The 23,283-nt window shown below is 36.7% G+C and overlaps 1 protein-coding gene across 5 annotated transcripts in view; it reads right to left on the bottom strand.

Moving 5' to 3' along the window:
- The window catches only part of TBC1D22A (TBC1 domain family member 22A), a 5,448,426-nt gene that overhangs the window by 1,484,479 nt on the left and 3,940,664 nt on the right, over positions 1-23,283 (bottom strand). The gene's annotated exons all lie outside the window — the stretch shown is intronic.

Consider the following 23,283-nt stretch of genomic DNA (forward strand, 5'->3'; position numbering starts at 1 on the left):
TAAGTAGAAACAATACACACACACACACACACACACACACACACACACACACACACACACACACACACACACTCATATATATGTTTACATATACTTATTTATTAAACTTAAGGCTCTGTATAGTGGCTCATAACAAGAAGATAATTGCTCCTCTTGCAGTACTTTTTCAAATCAAAAGAATGACGTTCCCTTACCAATCACAGGCTGGACGTGGCTGAATGCCTGGTACAACAGAGCATCAGCTAGAAGTGCTGAAGCATATAAACATTACAAGAGAAATAACGATTGGTTGGAGGCATCCAGAAGGCCAAAAGTGTTTTAAATATGTATGTGTTTGTATATGTCTTTCTCTCTCTTATATATATATATATATATATATATATATATATATATATATATATATATATACACACATACACACACATGTTTTGAGCCCAAACACATTATGACAACAGATAGTAACAAACAGATGAGCAAATTTCAACTAAAGTCACAATACTAAATTAAGCAAATGCACAGCAAACAAATCAAGGTAAATAAACTCAATATCTTTATTTATAGGTGTACATATCTACATATGACAAAAAGAAAAACATTGGTTGTATAACTATACAGATATGAAATCTGCTGCCAGAAAGAAAAATGAAAACTCAGCCTTTACTGAATTATATAGTGTTGTTTGCTCAACAGAATCAATGAACTCACAGAAAATCCTCTGCACTAGTCATGTAAACTTAAATGTTTGTATTTTAACATATTCCTGACCTGTAGAGACAGAAGGCAGAAATACTAATTCACAAAGTGGGTCATAAACATGCCCCCATTCTTACTGCTATATACCTTTCTCCTACCCTCAGTAGGATCTAACAGTCTAGTAGATCAGGCCACCACACTCCACTAAGAATGGGTGAGTGACCATAGCAGCTTTGTTTATATGTTCCCTTGCCTGGCTTCTCCAGTGCACAACTCACTAATCAAACTAGGGCTGTTTGGATCATATTCAGGTCTACATTTCTCTATGCCTCGATGCTAGGGGGAACTGAAAAGTTTAAGGCCTAGAGCAGGCTGCTCTCACCTTATGGAAATACAGTATTTACAAAAGGTGAGAGCACAGTAGATTTCTGGAATACTTGCTTACATACAAATATAAGATGGGGTAAATGTCTGTATCTTCAGCTATGAACTGGCCTGCAAATATAACTGTGCAGATTTTCTGCCTCATATTTTTGGTCTGTTCCTCATAAAACTTGTGGTTTGCTGGCAAATCACTGGGGGATGAATTCACAAAATTATGACTTACATTTGAGTTTCAGACTTCAGATCCTTCAGTAAATGATTGCTAACATATTGGTATTATTTCAACTTTCTGCTTTTATAAGAGCAATATTTAAAATCTGTCCCTATTTTGGGGCCTTTGTCCCCCCATTATTTTAGGCTTTGCCCAAATTTCTTCAGTTAAGAGACTGAGAGGCAAGCCTGCAAACAGTCTTAACTCAGACATGAAGTTGGCATCTCTTTTAAAACCTTATATTGAAAACTTGCTTTGTTAACAGTCCCTGTAAAACATAGTCCACTTTTCAGTTACAACAGAAAGTAAAACCAGAGAATCAGGTCACTTTAGTATAATGATTCATCTCTACCCAAATATCCCTTCTAACTGTAACAAGGACAGTTATTGGTCTCACAGTAACATTAGTTACACTCTGAAATACTTTATAAATGACAGATTATATAAATGAAGCTTTACCTACTTTCTGTTAGTACCGAGAAGTGCTGCAGTACCCTGGTACATATTTTGCAGTACTAGGCCTATAAGGGCAGTGCACTGGTGCAGCGGTTAATGTTGTAACCTCACCAGACGTTCTCCGTTTCGATTCTTAGCTGGGGCCCCTTCTGTGCGGAGTCTGCATGTCCTCCCTGCATTTGTGTGGGTTTCCCCCCACATTCCAAAGACATGCATCTGGAGTGTTTCTCCCCGGGCCTCCTCTGAAAATAGGCTGTGTCCTAGTCGGACTTTCCTTGTCAACAAAAGTTAAATAAAATAAAAATAAATAAGAATTCTATAACAACCTTCTTTCCTGTAAGTTTTTGTTCTTATTGATCTGAGAAAAACATGACATGCTCTATGGGAAAAGATGATTTATGGAAGGTTTCATGACTACCAAACAATGAGCAGGCTCTCCCTCCAGATTTATTTGGCAATTGATTCTCTGTATTGTTTTATTGCCTAAATAATGGATTCCTTCTGACACTGAGGACCTGAAGTCCTTTTCAATAATGATACGTTTTCACCAAAGTAGCATTTTAGTTTTATGGTTTACTCAGTCTGAGATTCTGGCTATATCCACTTCTCCCACACTAGGAACTGACAGTTATCCTTTACAAGTGGCTGGGATTCAGGACTACAATCACCCAGTTCCTCTATGCATGTATCAGACGTCAGCGCATTATTTCCATTGCTAAGAACAATTTCACACTTAACAGGCACTTTACTACAAGATCACTAGAAATATATTACCATTTACAAGGACATACAACAGTAGAGTGGATACCAGCAGACAATGCTGGATATACATTCAGCAGTCAATTACTCTCAGATGCCATAAATAACCTTAGAAATTGCTTATTCCTACTACAGACATTTGAAAGCAATCCACAAATAAGCAATGAACTAAAATCATTAAAAATAAAAGAAAATTTCTGGTTCAATAGCCATTCAAAATAAAAAAGGATCCAGCCTTCTTCAAAACATGGCTAAAAAAGCAGTATGATGCCACAAAGCACTAGCAATTCTGTAAGCAGATAAACATAAAATCATTCACTAGCATAGCCTGTAAACAACCAGACAGACATTAAGACTTCATACAAAAGATGACCCTGCAAGCCAAAACTACTTCCTCCAAGTAATACCTAAGCTATCCAGCAGTACAATCATTTCAAAGCTAAACCCATAACCTTGAAAATTAACATTTTTCCACTCATGGCGTTTATATCTCCTTTTCAACTTTAAAAGTAAAAATATGCAAACTTATTAAGACCATAAAATAAAATAACCATCAAGATCCTCATAACCTTTGCTTTTGTCTTATTAAACAATGTAAAGCGCACATAATCCACTTCATTAAATTTTACACTCTAGTAACAAAAAAAAAAGCAAATACATAAATCTTTGAATCACATCCCTAGCTAAAAATCATACTGGTGCAAAAAATCTGAAGTAAGCTCAAACCATTTCTGAGCATGGAAACTGTTGTGTTTTCTTCATGCCTACCCCTTCCCATTCTGAGGAACCTCTAGTAAAAGAATATGCTAAGCACAGCTTGAATATGGCCTACAACTAACTGTCAATGCCACTGCCCTTCAAAACAAATAAATACATAAATAAAATAATCTTTTTGCAGAGGTGTTCAACACTGCTGTTGTGTAGTACTGCAAAAAAACAACTTGCTGCCTGTTAAAATGTTTAGAACTTTTACTCTGTTCATTCTTATTCAAACTACTTCAACCAGACTCTCTTCCATACTGGAAGTGGGGAGATAACAGTAACAACCATTAAATGGCGCAATCAGACACTAGTGATGCTGTTGTTCTAAACACCTTCCTCAGAAAAAAATCTGTGTCCACTGCACTGGCCTGTCTCATATCAAAGTAATAGTTTCACAGACAGCAAACTATTCAGAACTCAGCTATTACATTTACTCAAAAAAACAGTCAAACTGCAAGTGTTTCATATATCCTGAAATATTAATTATTCATTAGTTATTCATATTTATTTGTTAGCTGGATGAATGAACTGGTGCAAAAAAACTTTTCTTTCAGCCACAACACATGCTCAAAAGACAAAATAAATTTAAAGAAAATAAAAACAAAAATGTAGTATATGTACAAAGCAATCATATACATAATAGGCAATATATGTGCAGAATAAATAAATCCAACAAAGTGCAGATTCAAAATGTCTACTCAAAATGATGTCAATATTTTATTTATTTTATTTTATTTTACATTTGTTAACCGTGATGGTCCGACTGGATACATGTCCTTTTTCAGCGGAGGCCCGGGGAGAAAAGCTCCAACAGAGTTACATTGATAATTAGGTACAGTAAATGAGCTGAAAGAACTTAACAAAAACATAGGCTATTTACATACAAGTACAAGACTGCCATTACTATTTCTGAGATTACTACAAATGTAACATTAATAACATATTAGCAAGGACGGTAGGCAGTATAATGACATAGAGTTAGACGGGATACATATTTCTTTATCACAGTATACAAAGTACTTATCATCTTAGCTAGTTGTTTATGTTTTAGTTAATGGCACAGAGCTAGTCTGGGTTTGAGCAAGGACATAGCCAGTGTGACTTGAAGTGGAGTTTTAGACTATTTTTGAATTGACTTAGAGAAGTTGCAAGCATGATGTTATTTGGGAGAGAGTTCCATATTTTACCAGTGGTGTTGGCAAATAGCGCGTCACCACCTAGGTTGAGAGATTTAGTTATTTGGACAAGGAGTCTGTTTGCTGAGCGAAGGCAGCTTAGATTGGAGTAGGGAGTCATTACGTTTTTTAGTGCTGGGGTATTCTCAGGTTGTTTAAGGATTTTGAAGGCCTCTATGAGTTGGGACTGGTGAAGAAGGTGTGGGAATTCTATCCATCCAAGCTTTTTCAGGTTAGTACAGTGGTGTGTTCTGTAGGGTAGGCCTGTAACGAACCTGGCAATGTGATTATAGCAGGATGTGTAAATAATTGGAGAAAATGTTAATGAGAGTTTCTGAAACATTTGTAGTTGTGAAGTATTATTTCTTCTCATACCTTCCTAATTTCCCATCATTAAGGCATTCCCATATTCTGAAAGGATATAAGAAAATATACATATACACACACACACACACACACACACACACACACACACACACACACACACACACACACACTTATTGATGTATATCTATTTTTTAATTTCTCCAAATCTTTTTGGTTTCTAATGCCATGATGGAAATGAACCCCATTTCTAAGTCAGAGTATGATTAAAGTTCATGAAATTCATATTGTTTCAATCTTTGATGTCAGCCAGAAATGCTCTTTGCAGCACCCACAATGTGCCCAGTAATGGCTCCTCCTGCAATTCGTACGGAATTACATGTTTCTGTAACATATCTAAATATGAATGTAGATTTTTTTATAACACGTGTTGCTCCTACTACTTTTGGAACTGTCTGGGTATCTTTCTCCCATATTGCTCTCATTTCTGCCTGCAAATCCTGATATTTTATGACTCCGTGTCTCTCTATACACAAGACACTGTAGTCAGTGGATGTAGCGATTTCCATGATCAATACTTTTGTCAGCTTTCCATGGACCACTACATCTGGTTTTCGCACATCTGTCTTTTGAACTGTTGGTAATGGGTGATCCCATGTCATGTACACCATCATTTTCTATGATGCTTTGCGGCTCATGTTTCCAGTGCTTTTCAGCTACTTCAGTACTATAATGTTTGCACAATCCCCAATGCAACAGTCTTGCCACAATATTATGCCTTTCAGTATACAGTCCTTCTGCCATTAGTATGTCACAGACAGCAACAAGGTGTACAACTGTTTCCAATTCTGTTTTACAAAACCTACAATTGGCTGTTTCTCCCACATGCTCAGTGGACTTTGGAAACCAAGAGTATGTAGTCTACAATCTTGGGCTGCCAATATTAGTCTTTCATCCTTTGGTTTGAATTCACCTCTCCTTAACCATTCCTGCATTTGATCCTGGTCAACATGAGGTTGTTCCAGGAGTTTTCTATACTTGCAACTACATTTATGCATTTTCCACATTTCTTGACTGCTCATCTGATCCTTCACCTTATATTCTTTCTTTTGTTTTTTTGGAGCACACAGTTGCTGCCTGGTTTTTATTTACATCTGGTTTATTTCCATTCTCGCTTGACTCCAATATGCTTCTGCTAGACTAAACAGGGAAGTCATCTTAGATTTATTCTCCTCATGTTTCAAAACTTTCACTATGTTTTGGTCTTGTGAGGTCAGCAGACATGTACGCAGTCCCACGACTGCAGATCTATACATGTAATCAATTTCAAGGAGGCCCATACCTCCTTCGGAACAAAGAATATATAATCTTGGTATGCACTGATTTTTAAAAATCATTTGATGACCATGAAGAATCCTTCTTGGGTTCCTGTCTAATCTCTCCAACACCTTTTGGGGCCAGTCAATCACTCTAAAACTGTAAATTTGGACAGGAAGAGCAAACTGATTTATAGCTTGTACTTTGTTCCTAGATGTCAACACTGTTTTCATAATTAATTTGTCTTCTAAAGTATTTCTTACTGAGTTTTATTCACATTTGTTCACGTTTTATTGTTGATCTTTCATCAATTTCCAAATATTTATACACTCCCTCTTGCTCAGGTTCTTTTATATCAGATTTTTGTCCCAAACCAATGTTTTCTTGGTGCTGCAGCTTTCCTGCTTTAAAGTTTGCTTTTGCAAATTTATCAAGACCAAATGACATTCTATCATCTGCAAAAGTTTTAACTACTTGCAGCTGTGCTTTCAGCTCCTCATCTGACGAGCTATTTAGTTTTAAATCAGCAACAAAGAGAATATGAGAAGTCTTTACACTTTATTTTCTTTATTGGAGCCAAATTATAGTCTTGACCTAATATGTTAAGCAGACAGCTTAATGGGTTCAGGGCAAGGCCAAAGAGTAGCAGTGACAGAGAGTCACCTTGGAATATCCCCATTTGGATTTTTATCCCTGGAATGATAATTTGTCCTTTATTATGGCTTAACTGCAGAGTGGTTTGCCACTGTTTCATGACTGCTGTAATGTAGTTTACCAGTGTTGGGTATATCTTACACATTTTAAGCACCCTTTTATTCATGAATGTGGGATACTGTCAAATGTTTTTTGTAGTCTGTTCATGCCATACTTAGATTCTTCTCCTTTTTACAGTTCTCTTCTAAATGACTATAAACTCCGTCGGCATCAATTCCAATGTATAGTTTAAATTTTGTCGGAAGGCAAGTTATTGGTCTATAGTTTTTAGGGTAGCTTGCAGGTTCACTCTTAAGTAGGAGCATTGTTTTTCAGGTTGTTGGCCAGGCTGGTGTCTGTTCAGGGTGGACATTAAAATCGTTCTTACTCATGGCTAAATCATCATGCAAAGATGTTAGTACTTTTAGCCAGAAGTTAGGTACTGCATCTAGGCCTGGGGTTTTCCAATTAGAGCCTTTTCTTAACTTTGTTTCAATCTCTCTGGCTGTTACTTCATCCCATTTCATATCCTGTACCTTTGAACCTCTTATTCATTCTTTTACTTCTTCTATCCATTTAGCATCCTTGTTAAGTTCCACAGGATCTTCATAAATATTTCTCCAAAATGTATCAATTTCTTCTTTTTTTGGTGGTCTTTGAATTCCTTTTATGTTGTTTCCCAATTCTCTATAAAAATTTTTTGGGTCATCAATAAATTGCTTATTTTATACTTTTCCTTCATATTGTCCTTTATATTGTCTGTATATCTTCTAAGTTTTTCTGCCTGTGCTGATATTTTTAATTTATTATTTGCAATAGTGCATGATAAATCCTGAACTGTTATAATACTTGTGTACTGCTTTTATCACGTCTCCCTTTCTCAGTATTTTTGTTGATCTGTTCCCTATTTTATACTCTTCTAACAGTGACACTTCTTGTCTTAACTGCTTTATAGTTTTCTCTATTCAATACTTCCATGACGGCATTCACTTTCTCACTGCCCTTTCCCTTACTACCCTGTGTTCTTGTGGAAGGACTTCATCTGTTATTAATTTGGCTGCACAGTAATTTATCCTATTTACTTCTGTTATATTGCCTGAATTTCTATGAACAGTCTTAACTACTGCGTTCATTTGTTTTATCAAACGTCTAACCTTTTGGGCTTTATTGAACTTCTGCAGTCTATTTTTTTCACTGATCTTAATATGTCTAGCCATCTCTATTAAATAAAACAACTCCTCTTAGATCATTTTCTTCTAAACTGAGGGCACATTCTTTGTTTGCCATTTCCTGGGGGAATCCTATAGAAAGTTCCAGAGTTTCTTCCTGTGCCACATACTCCTCAGGTTCACCCTGTGTCATTCGTTGCTCTTTCATATGGGAACTCACTGGCCTATCACTCCACAACATTGACTGTGTCAGAGTTGCCACAATTTCCTGTTCTTTCCCTTGGTGTATAGCTCAAATTGAACATTTGTACTGGTTTCCTATGGGAGGCTCCAAAGTATCTTCATATGTCAACTGATTAGATGCTTCCTGTCCATTGCTCTATCCTGTTGTGTTGTTATTGGAGTTAAAATTTCTACACTAAATCCTTCACTTTGCAGATAACCATAACCTCAATTTCTATTTCTTTAACTAATCCTCTTGTTTTCTTATTTTTTGTATTGTAAAATGTCCATACCCAGATGTCTTTCCTTTTATTTCTCTTCAAATATCTTTGGTGCTCTCTTTTTGCACTGATTAGTTTTGCTTTCTTCTTCTTTGCAAAAATATTGCACAATATTAAATCTCTTTTTTCTTTCCCATGTTTATATTTATTCTTCATATGTCGCCTGCTCCTCTTGTTTCTCCTTACTTGGGGACTAGTTGTTTTATCATGCCGTGATATGACCTGTGTTTGACTTTCTACACTGAATCTGTCACTTCACAAATATTCCATAACTTCAGCTTCTATTTTTTTTTAACTTCTACTTGACTAATATTCTGTTCTATGTTCCCTCTTTGTGATCTTATTTTTTTATTGCGAAATGTTCCATATCTGGATGCCTTTGCCTATATTTCTCTTCGAATATCTTTGGGGCTGCCTTTTTTGTGTTGATTAATTTGGCTTTCTCCTTTGCATAAATACTGCACAATATCAGATTTTTCTTTCTTTCCCATGTCCATATTTCTTTTTTATACTGTTCAAACGTCTTTAAATTTTGTTCTTTAAATTTTTGCACTTCCTCAGTTGTTTCTTTTTCCATATGGCACAAGGTTTCTTGGTCTACATATTGTTTTTTATGGATCTGTTGTATTAAAGAACACAAATTTTTATTTTAAACTTCTGACAGTTTTTCTTGTGGAAGCATTTTTCTTTCTTAATCTTTTCCTATATCTTTTGTCTGGAAATTCTGGGCTTTTTGCATAACAGTAACAATACACAATTTCTTTCTTATCCTCAACAGTCCAGTCTCTCATCTGTATGGCTCTTTTTTGGCGTATCAGTTTTTGTCATTTTTGTGGACTACTACTTCCTTCTACAACAGTGGGGCCATCCTCCCCCCTGGGCTTGGCCTAGCCCCATTGTAGGAATATTTCCATGTCTTGAGATTCTACACTGTCATTTTTTCCAGTCCGGGTACCAGTGTGGCTACCAGGATTATGCACTTTTTTATTATGGGAATTTTTTTTAACCTACTTCTGTCCATGATATATGTTATATAAACTACAGTCTATATGTTAGTGTTGTCTTGGTGAGATTTTGTAAAAACAGGGTCCACCTTGTGAAGGTACTCTCCAAGACCTGATGATGTATTAAATTCTGGCAATACTTCTCTCCTTTTGTTGATATTATCATCTCTTCATTTGGACCTCTATGTCTAGCTATACAGCTAGACTGATTTAAGTATCAAAATGAGTTTACTGGAAAATAATGAAAACACCCACAGTGGAGTGCAATGACATGGATCAAATATGGTGAAAAACATGGAAGTCGACACTGCACTATTGCATATACTGCAACAGCCATGACACATGCAATTTCATCCTTAAAACTACAAAGTAAAATGCAGATTTTTTTGCAGGGAGGCAAGCTCCCATGCACACCCCCCCACACACAATCCCCAGGGGAAGACAATAATCTCCTACTTGGGGACTGTCGATCAACTGCCTAGTGGATCATCCACAGTCAACTAGACAGCTGTCAGCCTTACCCACACTTGATATTTTTTGGTACACCCATATATGTGTAAATATATATATATATATATATATATATATATATATATATATATATATACACACACACACACACACACACACACACACATATATGGATTCGCTTCAGAATCTTGAAATACTGAAATATTGAATTTCAGTATCTCGAAACTATGAAGTCGAATACCTGAAACACCGAACATACATAAACTCGACACCCAAAATCGTGAATCCACAAAATCCCGAAAAACCCACATCACACACTAGAAAACACATACGTACATGAACGTACTTACCTCCCAACACTTACGTACAACAAACATAACACACGTGCACACAATCAAACATATACATCTACCTTTAGTATATGCAGGGGGGCAAGCCCCCCTGCCCCCCCACGCCCCCCTACTAATATATACTAACTCCGAGGTCGCAAAACACACATCACATATACACAAACACCAGCACTCCAATACTAACACATTCACACTGCACAACATCTACCCTAATCCACACCTCAAACATCCCAAAATACTCAAACACTCACAAACCCTCCCCAAAACCCTAAAAAAGTACACTTACCTAACGCGCTATCCATATCGTGGGTTCAACATTCTGCATTCGACATTTACGGGTTCGCGATTTCTGTCCATTTGACTTTATCGGCTCGAGATTCTAAAATTTGATATTATAGAATTTTGAGCAAATAAAGTGTTCCCATATATATATATATATATATATATATATATATATATATATATATATATATATCTATATATGTATATACACACACACATATATAAAATATGGACACATACACACATATATATATATATATATATATATATATATATATATATATATATACACACACACACACACACACACACACACACACAAACACACGTGTGTGTGTGTGTGTGTGTGTGTGTGTGTGTGTGTGTGTGTGTGACGCATGTGTGTGTATACACACATATGTTTGGGGCATATGCATGTAAATATACTCATATTTACAATTCAAAAATAATATTTCTTTGACTGTTTTCATATTGGCATGAATAGCAAACTATATTGAACATTTTACACTTTTCTGAGACAAAGAAAATACATCTAACATAGAGAAGAAGAACTGTAACAAGGGAAATAAAACAGCAACAGCGTCAAAAAAACTTGTGAATTTTTTACACTGCATATGACTAAAATGAACAGACTTCAAGATAAGAATGATCAATGCAAAGGAAGTACGATCAGCTTCAGATGATTCCAAAACTTTATACTCGGAATGGAACTGCAAGCAAAGCACATATTGGCACAAAGTCAAAATTCATAAAAGTGAGGCATTCAGTAATGTAAGACTCTGCTTTATCAATTGTATATTAAACATACATGCTACAATGCAGAGTCTACCTCAAATGTATATTGAAAGTATAGTTTATTCCACAGTATATGACAATAGCAAAATAAATGATACTCTTAAAAAATTAGTGTTGATGGGTGTAGAAACTTATCCTGTGAGCTGAAAATTGAAATTGTAAAGTTTTGAATAATAATCCAATACCTGATTTACTGATATATAAAAATATAGAGAGGATAAGAGTTAATAAATAAATCAGACACAGGAAAATAACTATGTTACACAGATAAGTAGGGAAAAGAAGATAAATGAAATGAAATGAATAACAGCAACAATAAAAAATAATAGCAGAGAAGAATAAGATTACAGATCATAGGCAGCTCTTTGGTCACAGGGATAAAGCCCTTATTATGATCCAGGTGACCCATTTTCAAACAGTGACAAAGGATCTGGAAGGGCCGTTTGTCTGATTTAGCAACCAATAGTGACTCACCCATCCTGTGGGGTGCGAGATGTCTAGGCTCTCAGCAACACAGCAGTGCTAAGAGCATGGCAAGCTCCATGCTGGTTTACTTAAATATCCATCATCAAATGCATCACAAGTAGCACTTCTACAGGAAACACTTGTGTTACAATAGGAAAAACAATGTTTCAAGTTAAAACAATATGAAATAATAATAAATTTGCTATATAAGTAAAAAAGGAGAGTAATAATATAATGGAGATATGTCTAAGTCAGTTACAATAAACAAATGTAATGTTTGTAGCAGTAACATTAGAATATCAAAACAGTTACTCATCATAGAAAACATATACTGGATCCCAGAATTAGGAGCGAAATTTGAACAAATACCTAAATATTCAATTTAATAACAAAAATGGAAGTTTAATATTAAGAATTTTAACTGTATTTGAAACAGATCAGATAATAGTGCATCTAAAGAAAAGCTTCATCAGCCTAAGGGTTAAAATGGGTTACTTTACTAAATTTTAAATATTTATCAAATACAACAGATGAAGATTCCCTAATGTGTATACATTTATTTGCATGTATCTGAAACTGAATCATGAACAGGTAGAATATTGATAACACATAAATTCAGCTCTAAAATCAAAGTCTTCGAAATAATATCCTGTCCTTTATCAGATTACAATGTGCTTACCTTTAAAACAACAGTAAAATGTAAGAAACTGACAATAGTAAATAGAATCACCTCATTTTTTACTAAAAAAAATTCAGAAACTGGTTGAAAATGAGACCAAATACTTATTAGCATTTACCAGCAAAGATAGCATTAACATAAATATAGTAAGGCATACTTTAAATCAACCTTTATGAGAAAATAATGGTGTGGTTTAAAACCGTATAAATGAGTGGGACAATAAACTGCCAGACATATAAAATAAGATTAACATTTCCAAAGTAAAACAACACAAATTAGAGAAAATAGTCTTAGATTTTGGCAATGGGTTAAATGAGAAATAATTTATTGTTTATAAGACAGCACTAACATTACAGAAGATTAAACTCTCTTTATATTCTATGATATTTTAAGGATTATACAATTTAGTAAGAAGTATAAAAATTATTTCAGACATATATCAAATAGTTACTATTAACATAAGGAACAACAATCATCTATCAGAAACAGAAGGTATTATTTTGGAATCTAAAAATAATATGAGGATTTAAATAACATTCAAAAGACCTCCTACCAGGTGCAGGCATGTTATACTACATTATAAAGCAAATTTAATTAAAAATACATAAAAGGAATAAATATATTAAACCAATTACTATTACAGAAATAAATAAGATGTAAAGTTCATGTCATAGGGCATAATCCACAAAATATAATATTACATAACATATACACCAATACATAAAGCAATAATCAAATGCTTCAATCACTGTTACACTGACCAGTTAATTAACTACTCATCTGACAGGCACCTTTCTCTTTTAAAGGTAGATTACAATATTTTTATTTCAATATATGCATTAGAAACAAACACTTTTAACTTCTGTAATAAACAGCAATCAAGCTGAATTTATATTAAACACACAACCTTAAAATAGTATCAAGAATCAAGAGATTACTAACATTAATACATTATGCAACATGTAACAAAAAGCAACAATTATAAAGTTAGACACAGAGAACACATTTAACTCATAACACATTTAACATAACACATTTAACTCATTACACTGGAATTGCTTAAAGTATTATAAATATTTGGGTTTCCAGAAAAAATCTGTAAATGTAATAAAGATGTTATATACTCACAACAGGACATATCTAAATATAGCTTTATTGTCTCAAGCCATATATGTAAAGAAAAAACAAGTATGCCCACTTTTACCTTTATGTGTGCTAGAACCATTAGCAAACAGAATAAATAAATGCTAAACAGAACAAAATAAAATTTGCAGATGATAGACTAGCAATAAAAGACACTAAGAATATAAGGGTCTATATTATAACCTCGAACGATTAAAAAGAGCAAACGCTCTTTAATCGACCCCTTAAATCAAAAGCACTAAATCATGATGACATGGAACAGTGATTTTTTTTTCCCAGGGGAAAAAAATCACTGGGCGTTTTTCAGGACTTTGCCATTTCCTCCTCTGTGGTGCGATCTCGGAGTTGGTATATTTAAGTGTGTGTGTGTGTGTGTGGGGGGGGGGTGTTCGGATTTTTTATTTTTTTGCAGAGCAGCAATTTTTTTTTCCTGCAAAAAAAACTGCTGTTCAATGTGTTTGGGATTTAGTGCTTTCAATTCTAAGGGGTTGATTAAAGAGCATTCACTCTTTCAATCATTCGAGGCTATAATATAGACTCGAATATAATATATAGCATTAAAGTTTAAATAATAGCTGGACTAACACATAATGACAGTATCAGGAAAACACATCAAAGTCAGAACTATAATTCAATATGCAGTTATAACTATAACTGGAACAGTAAGAAAATTAAAATGTTTATGAATTAATTTTAAAAAAATTAAATTCAATAACATAAGAAAACTATAACATTACTATTGAAAACATAGATACATCTCTGCTTTAGTATGTCACAATTTGACCACTTCATGACCACTTCATATACTTTCTGTATATCAGTCTCACTATAACTTCTTACTAAAAGTTAATTTTTTGTGGATATTAATTGTTGATGAAAATCTGTATCCCTCACATTCAATCTAGAGGTTCTATAAACCAGGTTTTAAAGCTAGACCCTATTATTCAGACAGATGGTCGGAAAATAAGGGAACTAGTGGAGCTATACCTAAGTTAAAAGTACCATTAAGTTATTCTAGTGATGTTGGATCATATATGCATATCATACATAGACACTGGAGGATACTTACTATGGACAAGGCAGTCTCAAAATGGATAGAGAATGAACCCATGTTCTTGTTTAGGAATCAAAACTCTTTGAAGAGATGCTTATGTACACCCAGATAAAAGAAAATATCCATGGGTGGAATTGGGCACTAAACCATGTGGTAAATGTTTATATTGTGGCTATATAGACACAAGCAATGGGTTTTTACATCCAGATCAGAATCGGCAATATAAATTTAAAATACAGGCTACCTGAGATACACAGCATATAGTGTATTTGGCGTACTTTGGGAAAACAGATCGTACCCTCAAAGAGAGGATCAGAAAATATATTTATCACATAGGCAAACAGAGTAGAAGTAATGCCTTGGCCAAACATGTCATCAATACCAATGTTCAGCATAAGTTTAATTTCATGGGTGTTGCTAGAAGCTTTGAAAGTTTGAGGGGAGGGGATACATGTAATAAAACAGAGGAACTGGAAGCTAGATGGATAGTTATGTTTAGAGCTGACATGGCCTCAATGAACAGATACCATTGAGACTGAAGTTAAAATCCAGGGCTCTGCGTAGGTGAAAATAGATGTGCATTTTTAAAATACATTTTTATATAAAAAAAAAATTAAATATTTTATAGACAGCAATTTTGTTGTTGCTATATAGTTTTAACATTACAGCTTCAATATTATAGTATTTGGCTGGTTGTATTAAGTCAAGTGATGAATGATAGTCATGTGATGTTATTAGCAATGTTTAAATGCTTGGTTTGTTTGATGCACCTGAAGAAGCAATTGTGAAAGCGCTTGTGCCTTATTAAAGCTTTTTTAACCTGGAGCCTAGCCTGTATCCACTTTTTGTTTATGGATACATCTCTAATTAGAAGAAAATATTTTCATATTTGAAGACAAATTATATATAAAATTATTCTGCTACCAAAATATATTGTACATAATTCAAACAATGGTTCTGAATAAAGATCTAATAAGAAAGAAAAAAATATTGTTGTTGCATTTCTGCAGTATCCCAAGAAAACTGGAATATCATATAAAACTCTATTAGGACAAAGGAAATGCAAGGAAAACTAAAACTGTGAAATATAAAAACATAGACCAGCCTCTATATTTAAAACAATGATATACAGGTTGGATAATTTCTATATGAGGTAAACACGGAATAATTGCAATTATATTCAATAATAAAAAAATAAATAAAGTATATGTCAAAATGTAGCAAAACAGAATAAAATGAGGACATTAATACCTATTTTAATTTAATATTTACAGTCCTACCAAATCACAGCTACATAAATATTAAAAAAAATGTAGCTAGTCCGTACATAAATATATAGAATATAAAAAATGGAAATGGCTTTAAGCAACATATCCTTTCTCTGAAACAAAAAGAAGAAGTTGGCTGAGCAGAGCTCTTCTGTCCATCCACTGAACAGGGAGTCCAAAATGATGGACAGATTTGGAAAGCTAGTGTTTACTTCAGCTACATTTGCACTGAGGTCATTAAGGTACTTGACACACTTCAATCAGCTGCAGAGAGATTTGACGAGGGAATTATCAAACACTCTCTCAGAGTCCATGTCTGTGGAGAATTTCAAAAAGATGATCTCTCAAATGGCCACTCTGCTGTCCATTTCTAATACAGTGATGAGGATGATCTCCCATGCAGTAAAAGCTAACTCGAGCAGACGGTTCAGGCATAGCCATAAGGAGACATGTAAGTATGAGCTATGTGATTTTGCAGAGCCTTTCAAGACATCCTTTGTCAATGCCCTGTGACGACCCACCACTGCCAATGAATATGTGACATGGATATCCCACCTGTGTGCCAGTAATCAAGGAGCCTCAGTCCTCACCACTGGCACCTGTGGGGGGAATGTTCACTGGCAGGATAACAAGTTTACACACAGTATTTCCAGATGCAGCTCTCTGCATCAAGTGCAATCTGCCTTAAGAGCACACAGAAACCACAGTCACTCTGGGGCTGGTTTCTCACTCTTTCTCCAGATCCCCAGTAAGACTCCCCATTGGTACAGCTATAGAGATGAGATACCAAACCAAGACCTCAAGTACTCTTTCTGTCTAACCACTGCTTCGTGTGCTTGCCCAAGTAGCTGATACACATATTCTTTGAGGTTTGATTTACACACACACACACACACACACACACACACACACACACACACACACACACACACACACACACACACACACACACACGCCCCTCTGGGAAAGGCTGGCACAGGTTTACTAGCTATGCCCCCCTTCTGTCCAGACTATAAGGTAGTTTACACTGCCACCAGTCACTCCTCGACAGCTACTTTTAGGCCCTTAACAAAGGGTGACCAATTTTACTATGTAATATTAATATTAATACAAATGGTAGTTTGACAAACAGCAAGGCTATTACGAGTGGCCCACACAGTGTCACCAAATAAATATGCAAGTACTGTCAAAACTTAAATATCTCTTCAAAAAACAGCCACGATGAAAGGTTTAAATATAGTTATTTATTTACATTTGATAACTGGGTAGTGTCAGATTAGGCAAAACAAAAAAAAGCCTGTTTTCAGCAGAGACTCAGGGAGAAAAGCTCTCCAGTAATGTTACAATAATTCAAGTAATAATGCATGGTACAGTACATAAGGTTACTAAAAAGTAAAAACATAGCACAATAAAGACAAGACAATAAACAATGTTTTTATTATTTATTTAATAATAAATAAAAGAACAAGAATATACTAAGTATATAATCACAGTTACATTAGAGTTCAAAACACAGGAAATACTTAAAATAACACTGCAGGACAGGCTCAGATAAATAAAGAAAAATAATATCTAAATTAAGCTTCACTATATTCCTCACTGTATCTTAGAGAGTTACTATGCCCTAAAAACTTAATGATAGAGCAAGACACAGGATGTGGTGAGTGGTGAATGGTTCATCTCGTTGTTAGGTCCAAGACAGAATGTTCTGTCTCACTAAGAGACTCCTCTAAATAATATCAAAATATTACTACTGGGACAGCTGGCAGAATGACATAATTTCTTGTCATCTGACTTCTAGTTTCAAGGTAAAATCCCCAATGCTGAAGCTGGAAGCACTTAGCACCTACCTGTAAAAACATACATACAACGGCTTTGTTCAAATCTTTGGCAGGTGCTGGAAGTCATACAAAAATTGCATTCCTTCATGATTTTAGAGTAGTAATTAGTTCACCACAAAGACAATACAGAAAGCCTCCTAGTAGAGATTTTGTGTCTCTGGCTGCATTGAAACATGTGAGGTAGACTCTTTATGGCCTTTTTTTAAAGTTTGCTGAACTGAGGTTAACCCTCTAGTTTCCTCTGTTAAGCATATAGATTTAAGCAGTTACAATAGTGCAGGTACCTTTCTGTTCTCTTCCAGTAGGGCACACTGTGGATACATTTTAAGCACTTTAAAATACCTTTTCAACACAAACATCTGTACAAAGCAGTTTGATATACACATAACATTCAGTTCTAATACATTTGTAACACCAGCATCTTGTATAAATTAGTTTGATATTCACAAATGACATATAATTATTTACAAAATTCCAGCTAGCTTATGCTTGCAGTACCTGCTTTTGTCACAGCCCCCTTTGATGGCACTTCCTTTTTCGGATCATCGGTTAAAGACAAGCTTACCCACAGTGAACAAGAGGGTAAGATTCTATCTGCCATAGGAATCAGGTTTTCTACCCAACAACAGACCTTCTCTAGAAACCAGTGAGGTGGTAAGATGTGATTCCAAAAATCTCAGGGACCTTTCCAGTATTGCTCAGGCTCTGGATTGCACTTTTTATTTAACTACTAAATTGTAAATTGCTTTTTCATACTGAGACTTGTATTTTCTCTTTGTGGGTGTTCTTTCTATGCTTTTAAAGTGTGGTTTCTGTGTTCTGCTCAGGTGGCATAATCTTGATAGAGGCCTGTTGTCTAGGCTGGTAGTTTTGTTTGAGTTTCCTGTGTTTCTGGCAGCCATTTTCTTCTGATTGTCTTCATTATTATTGAGAGTAACAAGGCCTCCTGACCTTCTGTAGTACGAGTGATTGAGTAATAGCAGGGGCTCAGTAGTAATCTGATCTTCCAACTCTTCCATTCTTACTGCTATATAAACCCTGTGTTTTATAAAGGTTCTGCTTGTATTGCACAGGCTCTGGATTGCATTGCACAAGTGGAAATTCCTTAAGATTCCAAGAGCAGGATAAGTTATTTCTTACACTTATTTCACTGAACTGCACTTCTGAAAAGCTTATAATTGTGCTATACAGTTGATCTACTACATTTTGCACTGTTATAAAGCTTTATTTATTGTTTCACTGCATTTATGTGCTGTTTTATACTGTTTTAACATTACTTAACTGTAAACTGCTTTTTCATACTGAGAGTTGTATTTTATGTTTGTGAGTGCTCTATCCGAGCTTTTCTGTGCATTTTTGATAATTGTTTACAGTTAAAAGCATTCTCGAGTCTGCTCCTTGATCTGTTTAAAACTTTCATTTAGTGGCTACAGCTAGGAACTGTAATTTTTCCCACCCACTCTCCCTACTGTTGTATTCTTATACTTGGTGGCTTTGCAGTTGCTTGCCCATACTGTATATTTGATCTGTGACACTGCTCCCAGTCTAGTGTCATTAGTTCACTCAGTCTAAGAGAGAACATTTGTGAAGGCCAACCCATTCAGATTCTTAACGTTGAATTAACTTCTGTTCCAGCTTTCTCCATTTCCACTTTACTGGGAAAAAAAATTCTAAGCTTGCTTCCCCCCTTTCCTGTGGCAGGTCTTGTCCAGATACGGATTTGCTGTGTCCAGGAGGGGTTGTGAGCTCCTAAGCCCCCCCCCCACTTAACTGGGGTTAAACTATTCCTAGCGCCATAAAGTCTGTTCTTCAAAATTTCCCTTACAACTAGCCAGCTTTTTAGTTTTAGCACTCATCTGTTTCTTTGAGCTCAGCACTTGTTCAGAACTCATTGTAAGCACTAAATAAGTTACAAATTACTACAGCACTCAACTTTCCGCACTTGTCTAAAGGAAAAAAGTTTTTAGTACTTAATAAATAAGCTCTTATTCAGGCATTTCTAAAGGTCAGCTCCCGGTGTTTTCTCCTGTCTACCTGATGAATCTGGGCATCTTGAGACAATGCAGCAATTGCCTCATGTACACTGACAACCCTCTCCTCCTACCACCCAACACTACGACCTGTGAGAGATGCACTTATATAGCCAAACTGGAAGCAAAGCTCTCTTCACCAAAGACTGGCCTAGACAGTCATGAGCAGACGGTAAACACTTGCACCGCACCATACTCATCCCATAGTCCCTCAAAACCTACACCACCAAAACACACACACAGAAGCAAAAAACACACACCTACATTCGCGTAGGCTCTCAGTACAAATCTACCCAAACAACAGAGAACTCCAAAGCAGAAATGCAAGCAACCTCCACCCCCCCCAACACAACCCAAATGACACACAGCCCACATACTCAGTGTGCCACTCAACTACAGCCCATAATGCATAACGTACCCAACACTCTAGTCACAGGTGACTCTATAGTCAGCCACACGGATGTACCACTCACCAGGCTAAACAAGGAAAAAGTTACTGTCAGCTGCCTGTCAGGTGCCAGGATCCGCCACATAACGCACGCACTCAGGTCACTCCACAACAAGTACAAATATGACTCTGGCATTGTCCATGTTGGTGTGAATGACCTGAGATGTACCTCCCTGGACTACATGAAAAGAGACATGGAGGAGCTCTCCGATCTTGTAGCCCAGGCAGGTATGACCCTAGCCCTGAGTAGCATCCTGCCATCACCCAGAATGACACCACAGTACAAGGACAAAATGATTGATTTTTAACAATTGGCTAAGCTTCTGGTGTCATTCTAAGGGAATCCAGTATCTGTCTGCCTTGGATGACATGATCGACAGACCACGCTGCTTTGCCAGAGATGGCCTGCACCTGTTGCCCTTGGGATTCCAGATACTGGCAAAGGCTCTTGCCACTCCTATAGTGCTTTTTTTAGGCAAAGTTCAAATGACAAATTCACCACCGTAACAGGTACAAACAAGCAAAATCTGAGGGTAATGCTACTCAATGCTAGAAGTCTAAACCTCAAAATGCACTCACTCGAGGCACTCCTTAAAATGGAGAACATTGACATCTGTGCAGTGACAGAGACCTGGTTCAAAGCTCCAGAGAGCACCCCTGCATTACCAGGCTATAATTCATACCACACCTTTCGGCCACCAAACCCGGACCGAAACACTAAAGGTGGAGGCATGTCCATATTCATTAAGGATATCCACACCTCCAAGCTAGTTGCTCAGCATAATGCATCCGAGATTATTCAAATTCAACTAACTCTGGGCAAAACCGCAATCCAAATTGTAGCTTGCTACAGACCCCTCACCATGCCCCAGGATTCCCACTCCTCTTTTCCTGATACACTGGAAAATATTAAGGTACAACCCAACACTCTAATAATGGGTGATTTCAACTACCCTACCATTAACTGGGAAAACTACTCATGTACCAACTCTTTTGCTCAACGTTTTCTGGAAATCATCAATTCCAACGCCTTGGATCAACTTATCCACACCCCCACCAGGGGCAGCAATATCCTAGACTTGGTCATCACCAACATGGGTGACCAGTGTTCCACACCAGAGGTCAGCTCCTCGTTGGTCAGATACGACCACAAGCTAATCACCCTAGACATCCACATCCCACTCCCACCCCCTATTAGGAAAACAACTGTAAAAAATTTCTCCAAAGCTAACTTCACACTTCTTAAGACAGAAGTGGCAAACTTCACGACACCCATGCAGATGGACAATAGAGGTACGACTGCTGAACCCTACACAAATGCACTTTATAAGCACTTACACGAGTGCATGGAACGTGCTATCCCTAACAGAAAAAAGATGCTATCCTCCAAAAAAAGGAAGCCAATCTGGTGGTCTTCTGTCATAAACAAACTCTACAACAGAAGTAAGAAACTGTTGCAAAAAAGAGTAAAATCCCACGATTGGAGGAACTCCCTGGTCAGCCTCAGTAAGAAGCTGAGATCCCTCATAAAATCCTCCAAAGCTAGTTATGAAAACAAAATTGCCACTGACTCAAAAAACAACCACAAAACATTCTATAGCTATGTCAAGAATCTCAATGGCAACACTCAGCTCTCCTCTGAGTTACAGCACAACGATGCTAAATATACAGAACCAACTGATATTGCCAACATCCTGGCAGATAGGTTCAGTGCTAACTTTACCCCCCTCTCACCCCCTAAAGGGCCCATCTTTATACCAGAAGAATGCAAAGTTCCTGTAATCATGCCTGCACAGGTAAAAACCTCACTATCCAAAGCCAAGAACACAGAATCCATGGGACCTGACAACATCCCAGGCTGCCTTCTGCATGAACAACAGAATGAACTGGCACCCCACCTAAGTATCATGTTCAATCATAGCCTCACCTCAGGCTTTGTGCCCATTGAATGGGATTCCGGATATTGGCAAAGGCTCTTGCCACCCCCATAGTGCCTTTTTTAGGCAAGGCTCAAATTCTAAACCTACCACCCTAGAACACAAAAAAGGAAAAAAACTAAGGGTAATGCTGCTCAATGCCAGAAGTCTAAATCTCAAAATGCACGCACTCGAGGCCCTTCTCAGTATGGAGAACATCGATGTCTGTGCTGTGACAGAAACCTGGTTCAAGGCTCCTGAGAGCACCCCAGCGCTATCAGGTTTTACCTCATATCATGCGTTCCGGCCCCAAAATCCAGACAATACCAAGAAAGGAGGGGGGTATCCATATTCATCAAGGACACCCACACCTCAAGACTGGTGGCAACGCACGATGCATCGGAGACCATCCAGGTGCAATTAACCATAGGCAAGACTGCTCTGCAAATTGTAGCATGTTACAGGCCACCCTCACAAACTCAGGAACCTCACATGGCCTTCCTGAAAACACTAGAGGGATAAATGTATCACCAAACACCATCATACTAGGTGACTTCAATTACCCTAATATAGACTGGGAACACTACTCAAGCCCAAACACCCTAGCCCAAAAGTTCCTGGAATTCATAAACTCAAATGCCATGGAACAACTAGTCACCATCCCCACAAGAGGAGATAACATACTTGATCTCATCATCACGAACATGGGAGCACAATGTTCAACACCGAGGTGTACCCTCACTGGTGAGATCAGATCACAAACTAATCTCGCTGGAGGTCCTCATCCCACCCCAACTGAAAAGAAAAAGACCACAGTAAAGAACTTCTCAAAAGCCGACTTCACACTTCTAAAGACTAGTGTGGTCTTCTTTAAGGCCCCCGAGCCGGCGGAAAACAATACTCAAGCCGCTGAATCACTTACAAATGCCTTCTACCAGCACCTGCAGGACTGCATGGATAAGGCAATCCCAAGCAAAACAAAGACTCTTTGTACCAAAGGCAAGCGTCCAGTCTGGTGGACCCCAGCCATAAACAAACTCTACAACAAAAGGAGGAAGCTACTACAAGATAGAGCAAAATCCTTAAAAGGT

The sequence above is a fragment of the Protopterus annectens genome, chromosome 11.part0, assembly GCF_019279795.1.
Source record: "Protopterus annectens isolate FY-2018-M chromosome 11.part0, PAN1.0, whole genome shotgun sequence".
NCBI classification, from domain to species: domain Eukaryota; kingdom Metazoa; phylum Chordata; order Ceratodontiformes; family Protopteridae; genus Protopterus; species Protopterus annectens.